Here is an 8,368-nt window from a genome sequence, read left to right on the forward strand (position 1 = left end):
TTATTCATACCTTTAGTGCTTTTGCTGGTTTTCGAGTAAACTACTCTAAAGGTGCATACACACGGAGCGATATAACTGAGCGATTTTGACTATATAGTCAAAATCGCTCAGAAAGTAAGTGCATATCTCTCAGTGTGTACACAGGCAGCGATAGCGATGCGCGTCCCCGCCAGGTCGCTATCGCTGGGAAAAATAGTCAGTGCAGGCAAGTCAATTTTGGCTATGTCGCTGCAAAAGTTAGTTAAAATCGCTCATATTTTAAGTGGCCAGCGATTTTTTCCAGTGATAGCGATGTTAAGCCACTCCCCGCCGCCCCTTTTACCTCAGTGCGCGGAGGCTGAAGAAGAGGGAACAGCACAGCAGCATTCCAAGCCGAATACGTGAGTATATTGTGATCTGTGTCCGGTCCGGGTGGAGAGACTGTAGTGTCGTGTCCGGTCCGCGGGAGGGATGAGAGAGGAACTCTGTACTGTCCGTCCCCTGGCCGCTCTGTAGTGTCTGCGGTCCGGGGGAACGGAGGGGGAGGAATGGCCGCTGTGCAGTGTCAGTTCCGGGGGGTGAAGAATGGCCGCAGTGGGATGGTGCTGTGTATCAGAAACGGCGGTTACTGGCCGCACAGTGTTTCCCTGTGTAGTGGCTTATAGTGGGAGCAGCTGACGTCCGTGAGGAGGAAGCGGGTGGGGAGAGAGACGGAGATGGTGCTATGCGGGGGGGGGGGGGGGGGGGGGGGCGGCGGATATGCTGCTTGCTGTTGTCCCGCCAGTCTATCGGAGGGCATGGGCGTGATGTTGGAGTGCTGTCCATCAATTGGGGCTGGGAGTCACGGGGAAGGGAGCAGGTGCAGGTCTGTCTGTCAATGGGGGGGTGTCGGATGGAGAAGGTGCTGTTCTGCCTGTCAGTAGGGGGGTGGGGGATGGAGAAGGTGCCTGTCTGTCTATGGGGGTGAGGGTTGGTGGTACTGTCATGTCTGGCTATTGGGGGGGGTGGGTGCCTGCACCCTCTGTATGTGGAGGGAGGGTGGGGTTGCCTGTGCCGTCTGTATGTGGAGGGAGGGTGTGGGTGCTGGCGCTGTCTGTATGTGGAGGGAGGATGGGGGTTCCGGCGCTGTCTGTATGTGGAGGGAGGGTGGGGGTGCCGGCGCTGTCTGTATGTGGAGGAAGGGTGGGGGTGCCTGCGCTGTCTGTTGTCTGTGTGTGAAGGGAGGGCGCTGGCACTGTCATCTGTGGAGGGAAGGTGCTGGCGCTGTCTGTTGTCTGTGTGTGAAGGGAGGGTGAAGGTAAATGCGCTGTCTGGGTGTGGAGGTGCATGCGCTGTCTTGTGCGGAGAGAAAGGGGGCTGACCAGGGTGCCTGCACTGTGTATGGAGGATGTAATATTAAACACTATGTGCGCCGCCCGGCTACAGGGACACACTCAGCGCCATCCCACTGTGCAGCCATCCCCTCACCCCCCAGACCTGACACTACTGGGACGAAGTGGGACGAACTCCATTGGATAATAGGTGTGTGTTTTTTTTTTTACTACAGGTACCCCTATTGGATTCTACTGGACAAGTGGACGTGATTCTCGGCGTGGGATGTAGGTAAGTATGTGTGAGAGTGTAAGTGTGTTTAAATAAAGTTTTACTTTCACGGTGTGTGAGTTGTGTTTTTATTTGGGTATTTCTTTTGTTGTGGAACTACAGGTACCAGCGGGCACGTTATTTCCCTGCATGCTGGTACTTGTGGTTCTCCAAGTACCAGCATGCGGTGGAGGCTAGCTGGGACTTCTAGTTCCACAGCAAAAGACAATATTCTTTTTATGTCATTTTGAAAGGCTATCAGCCTCCCATCCACCGCCCACGGATGGGGGGGGGACAGCCTCGGGCTTCACCCCTGGCCCTTGGGTGGCTGGAGGGGGGGACCCCTTGATTTAAGGGGTCCTCACTCCAGTGTACCCCGGCCAGGGGTGACTAGTTGGGGGGGTAATGGCACGGCCGCAGGGACCAATATAAAAGTGTCCCCCGGCTGTGGCATTATCTCCCTGGCTAGTGGAGCCCGGTGCTGGTTTGAAAAATACGGGGGACCCCTATGTCTTTTGTCCCCCGTGTTTTTTAAACCAGGACCGGACGCAGAGCCCGGTGCTGGTTGTCTAAATATGGGGGAACCCTACTCATTTTTTCCTCTGTATTTTAACAACCAGGACTGGCTCAAAGAGCCCGAGGCTGGTTTTACATAGGAGGGGGGACCCCACGCAATTTTTTTTTTTCACTTTTAGCTATTTAAATACCAGCCACCCTGTAAAATCGTCCTATATATGACACCCCCCCACTCATCCCCTTATTTAAATGAGATAGTCAAAATCTCCCATAGCCAAAATCTCCCATAGCCAAAATCTCTTGCCTAGTTAGACAAAATCTCTGGTAAAGTTAGTCAAAATCTCCTACTGCCAGTTCAAGGAAATCTCTCAGTCAAAATCTCTCATAGTCAAAATCTCCCCGTGTGTATGCACCTTAAGTCCCAACTGATGCCCCTTTCACCTGATAGTGGTTATTTTGCTTCGCATGTCTGAGTTTTCTTTATGCCGCTTGCCTTTGAAATACTTAGGGGTACTTATTCCCCGGAAATTACATTTACTGTACTCAGTCAATGTTAAACCCATTTTACTCTCTATAACTAAATCTATAAATAATTGGATGAACTTACAGATTTCCATGTCAGGCAGGATATCTATTATTAAAAGTATTCTCTTTCCCAGGTTATTGTATCTGCTCCAAATTCTCCCCATGATGTTGTCTAAGAGCGACACATCTACACTGAAAAGCCTATTTTCCTCTTTTATCTGGAACAAGATTAAAGCACGTATATATCCTACATGAAACTGATACTTCCCAATTCTTAAAGACAAGGAAAAAGAAAAACTCTGTGTTGGGGCACATTTGAATGAAAATTATTAAAACTTAACTTTTAATTATGTCAAGTAAAATGAGATTTATACAAAGAAGGACACAAAAAACTTAAAAGGTTTTCACCTCCACATTCAATATGTTGTTCAATGTTATTGAAACATTATGTTCTAGGAGATCTCCAGAACATAACCATAGGAGTGTGCCAAGGTGAAAATATTAAAAATGAAAATGAAAACACAGTGGATATCCAGAAGGGGATATGTATTGAACTATAGGCACACTTACAATCATATGGACTTTGTAATTGTCAAATATATGGTGCTTCTAAGTCCTGAACATAGATATCCAACAGGTGTATGTTAATATAAATATAAGGGAACGGAGGTAAATATATGGTAATAAGGACTGTATTAATATCCAATATGTAGTACCCTCCGTTCCAAAATCCCTGGTATAATTAGGACGGCTGCCTATGAGTCTAAAAGACAATGGATATAAGCTTAGTGCTTATTTGTGTGAGCAGAGAAAAGGTGCAGGTAAGTTCAGAGGTTTCTACAGCACGTCTGCTTTTTGTCTTTAGTGGAGAGTGTAATTACTGCACCCAATATTCCCTAGTGGTCCCCCATCTAGGTAATGGTCAGGCTTCTCACTGCTTTGCTTCCAAGATCAAACAAGATAGGGCGTGGCCAGTAAAATGTGGCAGCAAAAAAACCCTTTCAACAAAAGAGTGTGTGATTAATGACAATTACCCAGAGTGAGATTATTTCTGCTGTCCAAAGAGTGTGCACAGGCTCTCTGTTACACACGCATTGCAGAGATTTGATAACCTGGCAATGGATGAGAGAGTACTGAAACAAGGAGATATCATAGATAAAAGAGTAGGGTAAGGGCACCACCTTCTGCTGTCCACTGTCATATAAATTCTTATAGCGGACAGTGGATGAGAGAGGTGTGCTTTATTTTCCTATTGAAATAGAAAATATAAATGAGTCCTGGAATTTTTTAACCGATTGAAGCCCAACCCAATGGGTAGGCATAGGCAAAGATCAAATGAAAACACAGTGGATATCCAGAAGGGATATGTATTGAACTATAGGCACACTTACAATCATATGGACTTTGTGCTACAAATATGCCAGTTCTAATTGACACATTTTTTGCATAGACTGAAGGAAAATAATTGCAGAGCTGTAAAAAGTCTGTTTACCAACGACAGATACAGATATTACAAAGTAGACCATACAAGCAGCTGATGTTAGATAAAGTAAACATAATATAAATCAATTAATATGAACCCTAAAAGGTTCATAAGCACTGTACTATGTATGAGGATCAATTAGGGACTCAGCAGCAAAATCATATAAAGTTACTGTGGGCCCATATGGGCATATACGACACAGTGAACAAGCCATTATTTGGGGAAATGGCCATCTGTGACTATGTGGAGCTGAACGGTGCACAGTTCAGCCCACACACCCTCTATCCTTGGTATCGTATATGCCCATATGGGCCCACAGTAACTTTATATGATTTCGCTGCTGAGTCCTTAATTGATCCTCATATATAGTACAGTGCTTATGAACCTTTTAGAGTTCATATTAATTGATTTATATTAATTATGTTTGCTGCTAAGTCACATGTTAATTTACATATTTAGCATGGCAGTTTGCTATTATATTACATGCTAATTTATATACTTCGCTCAGCATTTTGGAAGTCTATTACCTGCTCTAATGTCACAAACAAAGCGTACTAGTAAGAGCTTTGCTTACTTTATCTAACATCAGCTGCTTGTATGGTCTACTTTGTAATATCTATATCTGTCTTTGGTAAACAGACTTTTTACAGCTCTGCAATTATTTACCTTCAGTCTATGCAAATAATGTGTCAATTAGAACTGGCATATTTGTAGCACATTGTTGGACATTAGCCACTGTTACAATTTCACTTACAATATTTGGAAAAAGTATTCTTAGCCATTATTCACTTTATATGGTTTAATTTCTCAGTACCTGCATATTTTTTCTTGGGTATCGGTTATTGATATGATTTGATTTCAGCACTTGCATCCTCTTCAGATTTCTTATTGTTTATATTTGCTGTTTGCCTGTGCCTACCCATTGGGTTGGGCTTCAGTCGGTTAAAAATTCTCAGGACTCATTTATACAGTATTTTCTATTTCAGTAGGAAAAGAAAGCACACCTCTCTCATCCACTGTCCGCTATAAGAATTTACTGTATATGACAGCGGACAGCAGAAGGTACTCACTCATCCATTGCCAGGTTATCAAATCTCTGCAATGCGTGTGTAACAGAGAGCCTGTGCACACTCTTTGGACAGCAGAAATAATCTCACTCTGGGTAATTGTCATTAATCACACACTCTTTTGTTGAAAGGGTTTTTTTGCTGCCACATTTCACTGGCCACACCGTATCTCATTTGATCTTGGAAGCAAAGCAGTGAAAAGCCTGACCATTACCTAGATGGGGGACCACTAGGGAATATTGGGTGCAGAAATTACACTCTCCACTAAAGACAAAAAGCAGAAGTGCTGGAGAAACCTCTGACCTTACCTGCACCTTTTCTCTGCTCACACAAATAAGCACTAAGCTTATATCCATTGTCTTTTAGACTCATAGGCAGCCATCCTAATTATACCAGGGATTTTGAAACGGAGGGTACTACATATTGGATATTAATACAGTCCTTATTACCATATATTTACCTCCGTTCCCTTATATTTATATTAACATACACCTGTTGGATATCTATGTTCAGGACTTAGAAGCACCATATATTTGACAATTACAAAGTCCATATGATTGTAAGTGTGCCTATAGATCAATACATATCCCCTTCTGGATATCCACTGTGTTTTCATTTTCATTTTTAATATTTTCACCTTGGCACACTCCTATGGTTATGTTCTAGAGATCTCCTAGAACAGCGGTGGCCAACCCTCGGCTCTCGAGCCGCATGCGGCTCTTTCATCCTCCGCATGCGGCTCGATCCGCTACCGACCACCGCTGCCCGACACACAGCAACTTCTAAGCCTTAGAAGTTGCTGTGTGTTAATCTAAGGTCTCTCCGGCGTGTGAGGAGAGGGGAGGAGAGCGCAGCGCGCGCCTCTCCGGCCCCTCTGACTCCTGCGGAAGTGTCTATCTTCACTTTGGTGCCGGCCCATGAACCAATCAGAGCTCGCGGTCCGGCAGCTAAGCTCCTGATTGGCTACCGGACCGCGAGCTCTGATTGGCTCACGTGCCGGCGCCGAATTGAAGATAGACACCGCCGCCGGAGTCAGAGGAACAGGAGAGGCACGCGCTGTGCTCCCCTCCCCTCACAGCAGCAGCACGGTGAGCAGCACTTGGGGGGGGGAGCCACTGTGGGGGCATGTGGATCTGCACTGGGGGCATAGCTGGCACTGTGGGGGCATGTGGATCTGCACTGGGGGCGTAGCTGACACCGTGGGGGCATGTGGATCTGCACTGGGGGCGTAGCTGGCACCGCGGGGGCATGTGGATCTGCACTGGGGGCATAGCCAGGGCTGCCATCAGAAATTGTGGGGCCCGGGACTGACAAAATAGGCAGGCCCCCCCCTCCAATTTTTTAAAATATATATATATATATATATACACACACACACACACACAAATAAAAAAATAAGTATAATATATATAACCCTATATATAAATAAATCATAAGCAGATATGGAGCAACACCATAGCCCCTGTCACCATATTATGCCCCACAGTAATGCACCTGACAACATAATATACCCCCAACATTAATGCCCTTGTCACTATAATATGACCCCCCCCCCATTAATTATTCAGTACCTGCTTGTTGTGAAGGTCTTGCTTCTTGTGAGGGTTCTGCTCTGTCAGTGGGTTCTCCCCCCACCCCCCGGCCGCCACTGCTGCAGCTGCTGCAGAGCAGACTGTTCGCGCCTGCCTGCTTAAATTGAAAACGTCCCTCCCAAAATGGCCGCCGCCTCATAAGAGATTGTTATTAAAGATACTAGAGCCTCCTCTAGTATCTTTAATAACTGTCTCCTCTTCGGCGGCGGACATTTTGAAAGGGACATTTCCATTCGAATGCTGCGGAAGGCGGCGGCGGAAGACGGGGATGGGAGGCTGTGGCAGAAGATGGGGACAAGTAGCAGCGGGCGAACAGAGGTACTGGCAGCCCGGGCCCTCTCCTCTCTGCTAGAGAGGCCAGGCCCGGGACTGCTGTGCCCGCGGCACCCCCCTGATGGCGGGCCTGGGCATAGCGTGCACCATGTGGCGGCATGTGGATCTGCACTGGGGGCATATCTGGCACCGTGGCGGCATGTGGATCTGCACTGGGGGCATATCTGGCACTGTGGGGACATGTGTATCTGCACTGGGGGTATATCTAGCACTGTAAGGACATGTGTAGCGGGCACTGGGGGCATATCTGGCACTGTAAGGACATGTGTAGCTGGCACTGGGGACATATCTGGCACTGTAAGGACATGTGTAGCTGGCACTGGGGACATATCTGGTACTGTAAGGACATGTTTATCTGGCACTGGGGGCATAGCTGGCACTGTAAGGACATGCAGAGCTGGCACTGTGGAGACATGTGTATCTGCACTGGGGGCATATCTGGCACTGGGGGCATATCTGGCACTGTGGGGGGCATGTGTATCTGGCACTGAGGGCATAGCTGGCACTGTGGGGACATGTGTATCTTGCACTGGGGGCATAGCTGGCACTATGGGGGCATGTGTATCTGGTACTGTGGGGGCATGTGTATCTGGTACTGGGGGCATAGCTGGCACTGTGGGGACATGTGTATCTGGCACTGGGGGCATAGCTGGCACTGTGTGGACATATGTGTATCTGGCACTGTGGAGGGGGGTATATGTATCTGGCACTGTGGAGGCACCCATTTTTGGGCATTTTTATATGTATGTGGCACTGTACAACATGACTAAAAATGGGGTTATGACACAAGGTCATACTCCTACAAATGTCATACCGAAAGGTGCGCGCACACAAAAGGGGTGTGGCTTTGTGAAAACTAGGCCACGCCCCCATTTCGTGCGCGTGCCGTAGATGCACGCATGATACTGGCTCTTGCCCTTTACTACGGATCTTTTCTGGCACTTTGCCTCTGACTGGTTGGCCACCCCTGTCCTAGAACATAATGAACAACATATTGAATGTGGAGGTGAAAACCTTTTAAGTTTTTGTGTCCTTCTATGTATAAATCTCATGTTACTTGACATAATTAAAAGATAAGTTTTACTAATTTTCATTCAAGTGTGCCCCAACACAGAGGGCCACATGTAATAGAATGAGAGTTTCAGAAAGTGAGAGATTTGGTAAGGATTTTCAGTTGTTTTTTAAAGTCGCAATCATTTACACTGCAAAACCAGGTTGATCTTGCTGTGTAAATGATTGCCATTTTAAAAAAACTGTAAAACCTTACCAAATTCTCACTTTTTGAAACTCTC

General features: G+C 46.7%; 1 long non-coding RNA gene across 2 annotated transcripts in view; it reads right to left on the reverse strand.

The window, feature by feature from the left end:
* LOC134928126 (uncharacterized) overlaps positions 1-700 on the reverse strand; it is a 57,517-nt gene extending 56,817 nt beyond the window's left edge. For both annotated transcript variants that reach the window (XR_010177830.1, XR_010177829.1), the window contains exon 1: positions 323-700. This is a non-coding gene — a long non-coding RNA (uncharacterized LOC134928126). The remainder of the gene's footprint in view (positions 1-322) is intronic.
* Positions 701-8,368: the final 7,668 nt, after the last annotated feature.

Source organism: Pseudophryne corroboree, chromosome 5 (genome assembly GCF_028390025.1).
Source record: "Pseudophryne corroboree isolate aPseCor3 chromosome 5, aPseCor3.hap2, whole genome shotgun sequence".
In the NCBI taxonomy this organism is placed as follows: domain Eukaryota; kingdom Metazoa; phylum Chordata; class Amphibia; order Anura; family Myobatrachidae; genus Pseudophryne; species Pseudophryne corroboree.